Source organism: Pseudophryne corroboree, chromosome 1, assembly GCF_028390025.1.
Source record: "Pseudophryne corroboree isolate aPseCor3 chromosome 1, aPseCor3.hap2, whole genome shotgun sequence".
Lineage (NCBI taxonomy): Eukaryota > Metazoa > Chordata > Amphibia > Anura > Myobatrachidae > Pseudophryne > Pseudophryne corroboree.
In genome coordinates, this window is record NC_086444.1 from 848,849,477 (window position 1) to 848,864,902 (window position 15,426).

Below are 15,426 nucleotides of genomic sequence, written 5' to 3' on the forward strand. Positions count from 1 at the left end.
CTCGTACCTTCGTGAAACATTATTGGAGGCCTTCTGATACTCAAAGGATAGAATTCATTAGAGCAACCACCAGGTATGTGGTAGTCTACCCACCAGCTGTTGCTAGGTGGCAAGCCTGCCGACGAACAAACACTAGTTTACAGGAATCTATGACCTGCAAACTCTCTTTGTTCTAGGGAATAGGATTGCCACCTAGCAACAGCTCCCACCCTACCCACCCTATACCTTGCTAGGTCTGTTGGTTGTAATCTCTAACAACAGTCATTAATTATGCCTGTTTATCTCTTTGAATTTCAGGCGCTCCGAAAGGTCCGAAGAAGCAGCCGCAGATGCAGCAACCTAAAGAACAAAAATAGCCTTACAAATATCTTTAATAAGTTCTGCAAGTTGCAGGAGTTTTTGCTTATAGGCTAATTACACCACAGCATAACAGTTCCTTCTTGGCCATCGCCAGTCGTTGTTTCTTATCACATGTATTACTGTTGAAAGGCTTCTAGTAAACACATTTTGTTTCTACATATATATGGTCTCCCGTGTCCTTTGTTACTAGGTTACTGGAGCTAGGGTGATCTTACCCCCTTTTAAAAATGTACTCTCTTGTTCTAGTTGGGATTGCCATCTGTAAGCTTCCTTAAAATCTAACCTGGGGGCGGGGCCTAGCGCCTTATATGGTGCCTGCGCACGTGCCCAGCGTGCGCGCGCGCTCCGCGCGAACGCATCCGGGAGCGGCCGCTACCCGCGGCTTCGTCCCCGCTCTCCCCAGTGCTGTGGAAGGGTAAGTGAGAGTTTCTTTCACTTTACCCTTCCAGCGATCATCAGGGAGGCTTGCACTGCACCTAACCCCACCAGCTGTTGCTAAGTGGCAATCCTATTCCCTAGAACAGGCCCGGCCAACCTGTGGCTCTCCAGATGTTGTGAAACTACACATCCCAGCATGCCCTGCTACAGTTTTAGCATTCCTTAATAGCAAAACTGTGGCAAAGCATGATGGGACTTGTAGTTTTACAACAGCTGGAGAGCCACAGGTTGGCCAGGCCTGCCCTAGAACAAAGAGAGTTTGCAGGTCATAGATTCCTGCAAACTAGTGTTTCTCCACCCACTCCCTCCTAGCAGACCTACAGTCACATTGTTTGTATTTTTTATGCTTTATTTTCTTATATTGTATCATTCTCATATCAGTTATTTTCTACCATGTTATACTGTGATTTTATTCAACTAATGCTTCTTTTTAATATACTTTAATATATTGTGACATTTTCTTTAATAGTGATAACATTTATATAGTTTTATGAATCTGTTTCTCAATGACAATGTGTCAATATATTGTTTATGGCTTGGGTAACATTTCATCCTTTTTTATTTTAAATAATATTCTATTATTTGTATTTATTGGATGGACATTCCTAAACTACTCACAGGGATGTGATGCTCTTCATGCTCAGTGTCATAAACACAATTACTACTTTGACTTGATTTTTTCGAGGGTTTACACAATGGGTGGTATTCATGTGACCGACGGTCACATGACCTCCTCCAGCCTCCCGACCCCCACTATCCCGATGGTCGGCATGCCGACCAACAGGGACTATTTCCACTCTTGGGTGTCCACGACACCCATAGAGTGGGAATAGAACCCGTGGCGACCGTAGGTCGCCACCGAGCCCGCAGCGTGGCGAGCGCAGCGAGCCCGCAAGGGGCTTGCTGCACTCGCCTCTCCCCGCCGGGATCCCGGCGTCGGTAAGCTGTCCGGCGGTCAGGAGACCGCCGGTCAGCCATACTACGCCCTACACAATAATATCCTATTAGCACCAGTGAACATTTAATGTATAAACTACTGAAGACACATCCACATTGTGGAAGCGGGTAGCAGTTGATTTACCAACGGACACTGGGGGTCATTCCGACCTGATTGCACGCTGCCGTTTTTCACAGTGCAGCGATTAGGTCACTACTGCACATGCGTACGCACCGCAATGCACAGGCGCATCATACGGGTACAAAGCAGATCATTCCTGGGCAATGGATTTAATGAAGAATTCATTCACACAGCCGATCGCAAGAAGATTGACAGGAAGAAGGCGTTTATGGGTGTCAACTGACCGTTTTCAGGGAGTGGTTGGAAAAACGCAGGCGTGTCCAAGCGTTTGCAGGGCGGGTGTCTGACGTCAATTCCGGGACCGGACAGGCTGAAGTGATCGCAGCGGCTGAGTAAGTCCAGAGCTACTCAGAAACTGCACAAACTATTTCTGTAGTGCTCGGCTGCAAAGGCGTTCACACACTTCAAAGCTAAAATACACTCCCCAGATGGCGGAGACTATCTGATCACAGCACTGCAAAAAGTAGCTAGCGAGCGATCAACTCAGAATGACCCCCACAATACCGACGGTCATAATCCCGACAGCCATTGACAGTCAAAATACCGACACGGCCAATATACCAACATTCATTATGCCGACGTGTTCAAAATGCCGACAAATTCAGAATACCGACATTTGAAATGCTGACATGTCAAAATGCAAACATGCGTTTTTAAGGAATTTTTGCCCCAAAACAGACTTGTTCATACTTTACCATACTTTACCATCCCAGTGGACCTGGAGGGGGAATATAATAGCCTGAAGCATGGCGAGCGCAGCGGTATACTTACATGAGGTCCATGTCGACCTGTGTCGACATTGACACACAAAAATAAACTGATGTCGGTATTTTGACATGTCTGCATTTCAAATGTCGGTATTCAGACTATGTTGGCATTTTGAACATGTCGGCATAATGAATGTCGGTATTTTGACGGTGTGAATATTTTGACTGTCGTCAATGGCTGTCGGGATTATTTCCGTTGGTAAATCATACTGAAACTGTGGAAGCCTCTATGTTGAGAGTATAAGATATAAGTAATAATAAAAAACAATCCTGTTCCGTGTCATGGGTTATGGCAGCCTACAAGTGTAAAGTTGGGAAATCAGTGGAACTCAGTGGGTCATGTTATACACACAGAGGTTTGTTACTAATGGAAGTGGGTGGCTCTTTGGGTCTTCCAAGTGGATCAGTAGAATGTGTATATTGCAGCTATGGCCACCAGACCAGATTAAGCCAACAGGATGCTAAGTAATTGCAAGTGAATTGCAGGTAAAGTAGTTTACAATGTAGAGCGGAGAGCACAGTGGTGGTCGTTCCGAGTTATTCGCTCGTTGCCGATTTTCGCTATGCTGCGATTTGTTGCTAAATGCGCATACTCATGGTACGCAGCGTGCATGCGCTTAGTTATTTAAATAAAAACTTAGCAGTTTTGTATCACTGACCTGGTTTGGGAGTGTTGTGGACTCGGGGGTTTCTTCCGATGACCGGGAAGAGGAACCGCAACTGGGCCGCAGCAGAGATGGCCGAATGTAAGTTTTCCTCACGCAGGATCAGGTCGGCAAACAGGAGACACACGTGGACGCTGAAGGTCTCCTGAAAGACAGAACTTGAAAGGTGCTGGTGAATCAGAGAAGAATACCAGGTGCTGGAGGCACAACTGCGCTTACGTGCGCTGGGGCTTGGAGACACTGAAGTGTTTGTAGGCGCTGAAGTGCTTGGAGGCACTGAGGTGCCGGGAGGCGCTGAAGTGCTTGGAGGCACTTGGAGACACTGAGGTGCTTGGAGGCGCTTGGAGGCACTGAGGTGCTTGGAGGCGCTGAGGCGCTTGGAGGCGCTAAGGCGCTTGGAGGCACTGAGGTGCTTGGAGGCACAGAGGTGCTTGAGGCACGGAGGTGCTCGGAGGCACGGAGGTGCTTGGAGGCACGGAGATGCTCGGAGGCACGGAGGTGCTGGGAGGCATGGGGATGCTCGGAGGCACGGAGGTGCTGGGAGGCACGGAGATGCTCGGAGGCACGGAGGTGCTAGGAGGCACGGAGGTGCTTGGAGGCACGGAGATGCTTGGAGGCACGGAGGTGCTGGGAGGCACGGAGGTGCTTGGAGGCATGGAGATGCTTGGAGGCACGGAGGTGCTTGGAGGCACGGGGATGCTCGGAGGCACGGAAGTCTGGCGATCACCACTCCTGGGGAACTGATGATACTCAGGTACTGATGCAGTTCCTGGTGCCTGAATTTATACTTCCCACCACCAGCTGGTTGGTGGGAAGTGCCTGATGACGTCACCCGCCCAGACGCCGGGCCGAGCGACGGGAGCCGGAAGCCGCCAGCGAGGACGGCCGCAGAGAGGACCAGCGCGCCCGGAGAGGTAAGTAAGGGGCCCGAGGCGGCGGCGTGACAGTACCCCCTCCTCTATTGGTGGCCCCTGGACACTTCCCAGGTTTCGTAGGGTGCTTGGCATGGAAGATCCGGATTAGTCGAGGAGCTGAGACCTCAGAAGCTCCTATCCAACTTCTCTCCTCAGGACCATAACCTTTCCATTCTACCAGATATTGCAGGTTCTTATGAAGATAACGAGAGTCCAGAATAGTTTTGATCTCGAAGTCTGTCCCAGTTTCAGTTTCTACCGAAGTGGGGCTTGAGGGCTTAGAATGAAAACGATTAAGGATGAGAGGACGAAGGAGAGAAACATGAAAGGCATTTGGTATGCGTAGATGGGAAGGTAATCCCAACTTGCAGACCACAGGATTCAGGATTTGTAGCACAGGGTATGGACCGATGAACCTTGGGGCGAACTTCATGGTGGGTACCTTTAGCCGGAGGTTACGTGTGGAGAGCCATACCCTGTCTCCAACCTTGTATTGAGGAGCGGCTCGCCGTTTCTTGTCCGCAAAGAACTTGTATCGGACAGAAACCTTTTTAAGACTAGCATGAACCTTACTCCAAATTTGTCTGAAGTGTAGTAGAGTGGAAGTCACAGCTGGAATCTCTCCTGTTGGAAGAATTGGTAATTCCGAAATTTGTGGGTGGAAGCCATAGTTGATGAAGAACGGAGATTCGCCAGTGGAGGAATGAAATGAATGGTTATGTGCAAACTCTGCCCAAGGCAATAACTCTACCCAGTTGTCCTGTGAAGGGGATAGATACAGGCGGAGGAAAGTCTCCAAGTCTTGATTGACTCGTTCCGTTTGCCCATTAGTTTGGGGGTGATAAGCGGACGAAAACTTAAGTTTAATTTGTAAGGCCAAGCAGAGAGCTTTCCAAAACCTTGCGGTGAACTGTACCCCTCGATCAGAGACTATTTCTTGAGGCAACCCATGCAACCGAAAATGTTCTCGGACAAATATTAGAGCTAAGTTAGGAGCTGTCGGCAGACCAGTCAAAGGAACGAAATGCGCCATCTTCGAAAAACGGTCGACGATCACCCAGACAGTGTTGAAACCTTTGGAATAGGGCAAGTCGGTGACGAAGTCCATGGAAATGTGAGTCCACGGTTTCATAGGAATGGGCAGAGGACGAGGTAACCCAGCAGGAGGTAGATAGGGAGATTTATGCTGTGTACACTGTGGACAAGAATTAACGTGATCCTGTACATCCTTCCTCATGGAGTCCCACCAGTAAGATCTTTGCAGAAACTTGTACATCTTCTGGGCGCCGGGATGACCGGAAAACTTAGAGATATGGGCCCACTGTAGTATCCTCGACCGGAATTTAGCTGGTACGGACATTCTTCCAGGGGGAGGACCTGGAGTAGTTGAGGCAGCGGAGACAGAAATAGGATTCAGAATTAAACTCCGCTCAAAAGAATCCTCTTCATCTGTGGGAGTTTGTGAACGGGACAGCGCATCCGCTTTAGTATTTAAAGTCCCGGCTCGGTACTTGATAACAAAAGAAAATCGAGTGAAGAAGAGTGCCCATCTAGCTTGGCGAGGATTCAAGCACTGTGCGGTTTTGATATACAACAAATTTTTGTGATCAGTGTAAATGGTAATCACATGTTTGGCCCCTTCTAAGAGATATCTCCACTCTTCCAAGGCAGATTTAATTGCCAAGAGTTCCTGGTCTCCAATAGTGTAATTTCGTTCAGCCGGAGAGAATTTATGAGAGTGAAAGCCACACGGATGTAATTTCTTATCTGAGGCGTACGGAGAGAGAACGGCCCCAACTCCGACCGAGGATGCGTCAACTTCTAGGAAGAAAGGTTCCTCGAAATTTGGTTGTTGGAGTACTGGAGCAGACATAAAAGCCGATTTCAAGTGGGAAAAGGCCTCTATGGCTTCGGGGGGCCACAAACCCGTGTTGGAACCCTTCCTCATCAACGCGGTAATGGGTGCAACAATGGTGGAGAAACTTCTAATGAACTTTCTATAATAGTTCGCAAAACCCAGGAATCTCTGTATTGCTCTCAAGGAGAGTGGCTGTGCCCAGTCCCGAATGGCGGAAAGTTTCTCCGGGTCCATGCGAAGCTCCATCCCCGAGATGATATAACCGAGGAACGGTATTGATGTTACTTCGAAGGTACACTTGGATAACTTGGCATAGAGATGACTCTCACGTAGACGACGGAGTACCTCTTTGACCTGTATCCTGTGTTCAGCAAGGTCTTTGGAAAAAATCAGTATGTCATCCAAATACACCACGACACTGAGGTATAACATGTCTCGGAAGATTTCGTTGACGAATCCCTGGAAGACAGCAGGAGCATTGCTAAGACCGAACGGCATCACCAGATACTCATAATGCCCATCCCGGGTATTGAAGGCGGTCTTCCATTCATCTCCCTCTCTGATGCGTATAAGGTTATAGGCCCCCCTCAAATCGAGCTTGGAAAAAACGTGGGCACCACGAACTCTATCAAATAGCTCTGTGATTAGAGGCAAGGAGTATTTATTTTTGATGGTAATATCATTTAGGCAGCGGTAGTCGATACATGGTCTTAACCCTCCGTCCTTCTTTTTCACGAAGAAGAAGCCCGCTCCAGCCGGGGAGATAGAGGGGCGAATGAATCCCTTGTGAAGATTGGACTTGATATAGTCTGACATAGCTTGTGTCCCTGGAAGGGACAGAGGATAAATGCGACCCCGGGACGGCATTTTCCCTGGGATGAGGTCAATGGGGCAGTCCCAAGACCTATGGGGTGGTAACTGGTCAGCCGCCTGTTCCGAGAACACATCCTTGAACTCTTGGTACGCCTCCGGGATAAGTTCTTCCTCCGCCTTAGTAGAAACACGAAGCGGACAGACAGGAGTGAGACAGTTAGCGTGACAAAAAGAACTCCAAGACCGAATCTGTGCGGTCTTCCAATCGATATGGGGATTGTGAATTCTGAGCCAAGGCATTCCAAGAACCAGATCGTGATGCATCTCCGGAATCACCAGGAACTCCAAATATTCTTGATGTAGAGCCCCGACCTGTAATTTAACTGGAACCGTGTGTTCTGTTATGATACCCTTGGAAATCCTAGTACCATTGATAGCTGTCAAGGAAATAGGCCGTTCGATGGACCGTACTTCCAAATTCAGGCTTTGGACACAGAGGGAAGAAACGAAATTCCCAGCAGCCCCAGAGTCTAACAGGGCTTCAAAAGACTTGGAAGTAACCTTGGTGGTTAACGTTACAGGAAGCAAACAGTCCGAAGTCGGAGAAGATTTGGTCGTAACCCCCAACTTGACTCCTCCGGAACAAGCTAGGCCTGCCCGTTTCCCGGACGGGATTTGCAAGACTTGATGAAGTGACCCGCAGCTCCGCAGTACAGACAGAGTTTACCCTCATGACGACGCTGTCGCTCCTCCGGGGACAATCGGGATCGGTTAATCTGCATGGGTTCGTCTGTACTTGGGACCACCGCTTGCCTTGCAGGGGGAAGCCGGAACCTAGAGCGATCCGATCGACTACGTTTACCTCCACGTTCCTGCATCCGGAGATCTACCTTGACACAGAGAGAGATCAATTCCTCTAAAGAATCCGGAAGCTCCCGAGTGACCAACTCATCCTTCAGGCGATCAGAGAGACCGTTCCAGAAAGCAGCTCTCAGAGCCTCATTATTCCAGCGAAGTTCAGAGGCAATGGTTTGAAAATGAACCACATACTGACCCACGGATCGGGAGCCTTGACGGATGCGGAGCAAATCAGAAGAGGCCGAGGTCATCCTGCCGGGCTCGTCAAAAATTCGTCGAAAAGACGTGATGAATTCGGTGTAATTGGAAACCAGTGAATCCGAACGTTCCCATAATGGAGACACCCAATCCAAGGCAGATCCTTCCAGCAGAGAAATAATATATGCCACCTTGGACCGGTCTGTAGGAAAGTTATGTGCAAGTAGCTCGAAATGTACCTCGCATTGGTTTAAAAAATCACGACAATTTTTAGGATTCCCATTATAACGGGACGGAGTAGGCAGCTGAAGGTGCGGAGTGGCACCGGCCGATGGTTGAACATTGCTGGAAGCGGCAACTGGTGCGGCTACTGGAACTGGTGCCGGAATTACCGAGGCTAGAGACGCCTGGATCTGATCCAGAAGCCCGGACAACTCCTGGAGGTACTGCATCACCTGACCTTGTGCTGCTTCCTGACTTTGTACTCGGGAAGCCAGATTCTGGATGGCACTTGAGTCCGTGTTCTGATCCCCCGGGTCCATGGGGCCTGAGTATACTATCACTGACCTGGTTTGGGAGTGTTGTGGACTCGGGGTTTCTTCCGATGACCGGGAAGAGGAACCGCAACTGGGCCGCAGCAGAGATGGCCGAATGTAAGTTTTCCTCATGCAGGATCAGGTCGGCAAACAGGAGACACACTTGGACGCTGAAGGTCTCCTGAAAGACAGAACTTGAAAGGTGCTGGTGAATCAGAGAAGAATACCAGGTGCTGGAGGCACAACTGCGCTTACGTGCGCTGGGGCTTGGAGACACTGAAGTATTTGTAGGCGCTGAAGTGCTTGGAGGCACTGAGGTGCAGGGAGGCGCTGAAGTGCTTGGAGGCGCTTGGAGACACTGAGGTGCTTGGAGGCGCTGAGGCGCTTGGAGGCACTGAGGTGCTTGGAGGCGCTGAGGCGCGTGGAGACACTGAGGTGCTTGGAGGCGCTAAGGCGCTTGGAGGCACTGAGGTGCTTGGAGGCGCTAAGGCGCTTGGAGGCACTGAGGTGCTTGGAGGTGCTAAGGCGCTTGGAGGCACTGAGGTGCTTGGAGGCACGGAGGTGCTAGGAGGCACGGAGATGCTCGGAGGCACGGAGGTGCTTGGAGGCACGGAGATGCTCGGAGGCACGGAGGTGCTGGGAGGCACGGGGATGCTCGGAGGTGCTCGGAGGCACGGAGGTGCTAGGAGGCACGGAGGTGCTCGGAGGCACGGAGATGCTTGGAGGCACGGAGGTGCTTGGAGGCACGGAGATGCTTGGAGGCACGGAGATGCTTGGAGGCACGGAGGTGCTTGGAGGCACGGGGATGCTCGGAGGCACGGAAGTCTGGCGATCACTACTCCTGGGGAACTGATGATACTCAGGCACTGATGCAGTTCCTGGTGCCTGAATTTATACTTCCCACCACCAGCTGGTTGGTGGGAAGTGCCTGATGACGTCACCCGCCCAGACGCCGGGCCGAGGGACGGGAGCCGGAAGCCGCCAGCGAGGACGGCCGCAGAGAGGACCAGCGCGCCCGGAGGGGTAAGTAAGGGGCCCGGGGCGGCGGCGTGACATTTTGCTGTGGATCCTGCGGCGTTTTTCAGTCGCACTGCTGATCGGTGAGTGATTGACAGGAAAGGGGCGTTTCTGGGTGGTAACTGAGCGTTTTCCGGGAGTGTGCTAAAAAGCGCAGGTGTGTCAGCGAAAAATGTGGGAGTGGCTGGAGAAACGGGGGAATGGCTGACCGAACGCAGGGCGTGTTTGTGACATCAAACCAGGAACTAAACGGACCGAGTTGCTCGCAATCTAGGAGTAGGTATGCAAGAAAATATTTAGTAGCAATTCTGCTACTCTTTTGTTCGCTATTCTGCTAAGCTAAGATACACTGCCAGAGGGCGTCGGCCTAGCGTGTGCAATGCTGCTAAAAGCAGCTAGCGAACGAACAACTCGGAATGACCACCTGTGTTCCTTAGCTAGATGCTCAGTATGTTTATTTTGTTCTTTTTCTATTCTCAATTAAGGACGTCATCACCAGAAATGTATCATCATTAACTATTTCATTAGTACAAAAACATTTAGGGACTGATGCAGTTGAACACAAAATTTACCATTATTGCTCCCACAAAATGCATATATTTGCCAGTATTTAGATTTGATGCATCTATGCAAGTGCCCCGCCCCCTATTGGTATGCTTGGTTTAATACCCATCTTTACCACCAGAGCACACTTACACCCACACTTATCTTGGTGCAAAAGATACACCTTAAATCAGGGAAACCTGCACTTTCAGCCAAATGTGCACAGCCTGCAATTCATTCATCACGCCCTCTATGAACATTGCCTACATGGGTTGGGGTTACGTGGACAGTGCACGGGATCCTGGCAATCAGCATACCGACGCTGGGATCCCGGGGCGGGGGAGGGGGGCGGGCGCAACAAAGCATTTGCGGTCAGCAGACACCTACGAGTAAGAATAGCCCCTGTTAGGTGGTATTGTGGATGGAGGCATTGTCAGTCTTTGGGATCTCGGCGTCAGTATGCAGACCGCCGGGATCCCATGCACCGACACGGAACTGTATCCCGCCTACATGAGCATGCCCCCATTACAGCCGAGTTACACTCATTTGTTAAGTGTTGATGTGCATGAAATGTGTACAACCCTGTATTGCCAGTAGAGATGGCCATCATGGGGTTAACCATAGATAGCCACCATCGAAGTTACCATTGATGTCTGACCTCGATGTGGTGAAACCATCTGTTGGAAAGCCATCAATGGTTTCACCCACCGATCGTCACCCCTGCTTTACTATTCGATGGGCTGCGGGCAGGGTCGGATTAAGGCTATGGGGGGCCCAGGGCGCACTCAGTCAGGGGGGCCCCTAACAAAGATGCACGCAACGAATACACACACACATATACCCACACAGTGCAGCACCCCAGGCGTCTGAATTAAATACTATAACAGCGGCATATATTTGGTAACGTTTCTGTGCCGTTTATACTGTAGGTGCGCCTTTCGTCAGGCACTGAAAAGTTGACAAATATATGCCGCTGTTATAGTGTTTATTTCAGCTGCCTGGAGTGCTGCACTATGGGGGTAATTCCAAGTTGATTGCAGCAGGAAATTTTTTAGCAATTGGGCAAAACCATGTGCACTGCAGGGGAGGGACAGATATAACATGTGCAGAGAGAGTTAGATTTGGGTGGGTTATTTTATTTCTGTGCAGGGTAAATACTGGCTGCTTTATTTTTACACTGCAATTTAGATTGCAGATTGAACACACCACACCCAAATCTAACTCTCTCTGCACATGTTATATCTGCCTCCCCTGCAGTGAACATGGTTTTGCCCAATTGCTAAAAAATTTCCTGCTGCGATCAACTTGGAATTACCCCCTATGTGGGGATATATGTGATTCAGATTGTGCGGGCACCCGGCGCTGAAGGCTTTTTTCTACAGGGAGAGCCGGACACCTTGCTGTGGTGTGCGTGTGTATTTTTTATAATGTGTGGGTGGGTGCATGTCACAGCTACTTACTGAGGATATCTGCTCCAATCCACTGCCTCCTCTTCTAGATACTTGGTTTTCTCTGCCTTCAAATCTGCAGACATGTAAAAGTACAGAATCCTATGAATGTATGAACCCTAGCACTATGTCAATCTGGCCAATATAATATGTCCCAGTCGATACCACCAGGAGACACATATCTGCATTGCATGGAGAGCCATGCAATTTCGATAGGCGTTCCTGGGAGGTGATTGGAGAGTGGCTAATGGTGGTAGACCTGTCAATGTCAGAGACTGCGTCAAAAGACGCAGTTCCACTGGCACTGGCAGCCACGATCCAATGGACAGTCAGAGCACCAAAGGGATTCTATAATGTCTGATGGTGCAACCAATGTTTGATCGATGGCCCGTCTTCATGCGCACATTGACAGATCTTCACTACAGCTGGTGGACGTCACATAAGGGCGCCCACCGACTGCGGCATTAGCATAAAGACGTAGTAGCAGCTGCTGCAGCTACTGCAGATTCACCCACCTCCAAATCAGGCTCAGTATTAAAACAACCCCACCGCCCAGATAGCAGTAATATACCCCCATAATATTAATATACCCCCCAGCCCCACCACCCAGATAACAGTAATATACCCCCATAATATTAATATACACCTCCCCCAGCCCACCACCGAGATAACAGTAATATACCCCCATAATATTAATATACCCCACAGCCCACCACCCAGATAACAGTAATATACCCCCATAATATTAATATACCCCACAGCCCACCACCCAGATAACAGTAATATACCCCCATAATATTAATATACACCTCCCCCAGCCCACCACCCAGATAACAGTAATATACCCCCATAATATTACTATACTCCCAGCCCACCACCCAGATAGCAGTAATATACCCCCATAATATTAATATACCCCACAGCCCACCACCCAGATAACAGTAATATACCCCCATAATATTAATATACACCTCCCCCAGCCCACCACCCAGATAACAGTAATATACCCCCATAATATTAATATACCCCACAGCCCACCACCCAGATAACAGTAATATACCCCCATAATATTAATATACCCCACAGCCCACCACCCAGATAACAGTAATATACCCCCATAATATTAATATACCCCACAGCCCACCACCCAGATAACAGTAATATACCCCCATAATATTAATATACACCCCATTTCACCACCCAGATAACAGTAATATACCCCCATAATATTAATATACCCCACAGCCCACCACCCAGATAACAGTAATATACCCCCATAATATTAATATACTCCCAGCCCACCACCCAGATAACAGTAATATACCCCCATAATATTAATATACACCCCATTTCACCACCCAGATAACAGTATTATACGTCCATAATATTAATATACCCCACAGCCCACCACCCAGATAACAGTAATATACCCCCATAATATTAATATACACCCCATTTCACCACCCAGATAACAGTATTATACGTCCATAATATTAATATACCCCACAGCCCACCACCCAGAAAACAGTACTATACCCCATGATATTAATACACCCCCACCCCAATAACAGTAATATAGTCCCCATAATGTTAACACCCCCCATCCTCTTAACATAACCCCCACAAATAACATCAATACAACTCCAGACTGCATTAATATACCCCCCTACACTTCCCCATATACTTACCTCGGTAGGAAGTAGGCTGCCTGGTCTCAGCAGACTGCGGAGCTGGAGCTCATGGGGAGAAGGAGGGACAGTCACAGATAGAGCAGAAGAGAGGAGGAGAAATGGTGGAGGCTAGGGCAGGAATCAGGATAAACAATGACATAGGGAGAGATGAGAGAAAGGGGCGGAGCTTCACGGAGAATAGGGGCGGGGTCTCAGCCAGGAGGGGAGTGAGTAGAGGCATCCTCACAGCAGCCCATTGGTGGCAGTGAGAGATGACCAGTTAGGCTGTGACTGGCTGCTGCACTGAGTGCTGGCCCCGATGACAGCAGCTATACAGCAGCAGAAGCTGTGTGCTCTTGGGGCCAAAGTGAACAATTCTTACTGGTCCAGGGGGGCCCCAGAGATTTTGGGGGCCCAGGGTAACGTACCCCCTGGGACCCCCCCTTAATCCGGCTCTGGCTGCGGGACAATCAGAGCCGAGGGGCCGGGCTTCACAGGTGCTTCAGGGGGTGCAGCTAGTCTCGTACCCCAGCACCTTTGAGAAAACGAAATAAATTTAGTGCTTCTCTATCATCAATGGCGGGAAACCATCTGGTTCTCCACCATCAATGGTAAAAGTATTCTACATCGGACATAGACCATCAGTGATTTTGAATCATCGATGGTTGATGGCCATCCCTAATCGCCAGTAGTTACTTCTACTCAGTTCTGGACAGGGCCAGATTAACAATGGGGCGGATGGAGCTCCAGCTCCAGACCTCCACATAAAAATAGGCCCATTATCCTGGTAGCAGGATGATGACCAGCTTGCACAACTGGCCAAACAATCATAAACCATAAGTATTAAAATAGTTTTTGCTGTTTTTTTCCCACAAAATGATGCACATTTTCTATGTTTATGTATTTAGGGAGACTTTGGGGGGTCATAGTGTACAGGGTGTACACACCCATATGCCTCTGGCCACACCCACACAGCACTGGTCACAGTTCCTACTTTTTTTGGTATAGGCCCTTGAAAATGTTCAGCTCCAGGCCCATGTGGCCCTTAATCCGGCCCTGGTTCTGCAGCATGTGCAGAGCAAAAACGTGCAAGATATGCGCTGCAAACAGGCGTATTTTTAACTCTGTGCCAACCCCTTGTTAAACTATTATGTCTAAAACACAAAGATGTTTATTAGATGAACATTTCATTGTTACTAGGACAAAGGAGAAAGCTACCTATCTGCAGCAGACTGTGCTGTGTATCATATAATCCTCCAGCCAAAGAGTTTGAAGCTGTCTTCTTCCCCATCATGTATCGTTACTGAATGCTGCAGTGTTGTCCCTCTCTTTACCCCCTCTGTGGGGCCCTTCTCTATTTTACTATGGTAATAGACGAGGCTGAAGTTAGCTTCTTATTCGGCCAGCTTCTTATTCACTTCTTATTCAAGCTCCAGCTTCTTATTCACTTCTTATTCGAACTCCAGCTTCTTATTCAGATCATTCAGTTTCGCAAGGGTTAATGAGTCTTCTGTCACAAATTTGACACCTGAAATCAACAGAGTAGGGTCCCTTGCATGTGACCCACTTGTATTTTGCCTGGCCCAACACTGTTTTGGGCATGAAATACACTGGCAAAGTGGGCACACACACCATATTTTGCCATTTTGAATAAGTAGCTGTAGTTTTGCAAGGGTTAACTAGTCTTGGGCCACAAATTTGACACCTGAAATCAACAGAGAGTGGTCACTTGCATGTGACCCACTTGTATTTTGCCTGGCCCAACGCTGTTTTGGGCATGAAATACACTGGCAAAGTGGGCACACACACCATATTTTACCATTTTGAATAAGTAGCTGTAGTTTTGCAAGGGTTAACCAGTCTTGGGCCACAAATCTGACACCTGAAATCAACAGAGGGTGGTCACTTACATGTGACGCAGTTGTATTTTGCTTGGCCCAATGCTGTTTTGGGCATGAAATATACTGGCAAAGTGGGCACACACACCATATTTTGCCATTTTGAATAAGTAGCTGTAGTTTAGCAAGGGTTAACTAGTCTTGGGCCACAAATTTGACCCCCAAAAACAACAGAGGGTGGTCACTTACATATGACGCAGTTGCATTTTGCTTGGCCCAACGCTGTTTTGGGCATGAAATACACTGGCAAAATGGGCACACACACCATATTTTGCCATTTTGAATAAGTAGCTGTAGTTTAGCAAGGGTTAACTAGTCTTGGGCCACAAATTTGACCCCCAAAAACAACAGAGGGTGGTCACTTA

General features: G+C 48.8%; 1 long non-coding RNA gene across 1 annotated transcript in view; it reads right to left on the minus strand.

The window, feature by feature from the left end:
• Nucleotides 1-13,328, minus strand: part of LOC134955807 (uncharacterized) — a 41,230-nt gene extending 27,902 nt beyond the window's left edge. The window contains exons 1-2 of the long non-coding RNA XR_010185962.1: nucleotides 13,182-13,328; nucleotides 11,506-11,569 (exon numbers count right to left, since the gene is read on the minus strand). This is a non-coding gene — a long non-coding RNA (uncharacterized LOC134955807). The remainder of the gene's footprint in view (nucleotides 1-11,505; nucleotides 11,570-13,181) is intronic.
• Nucleotides 13,329-15,426: the final 2,098 nt, after the last annotated feature.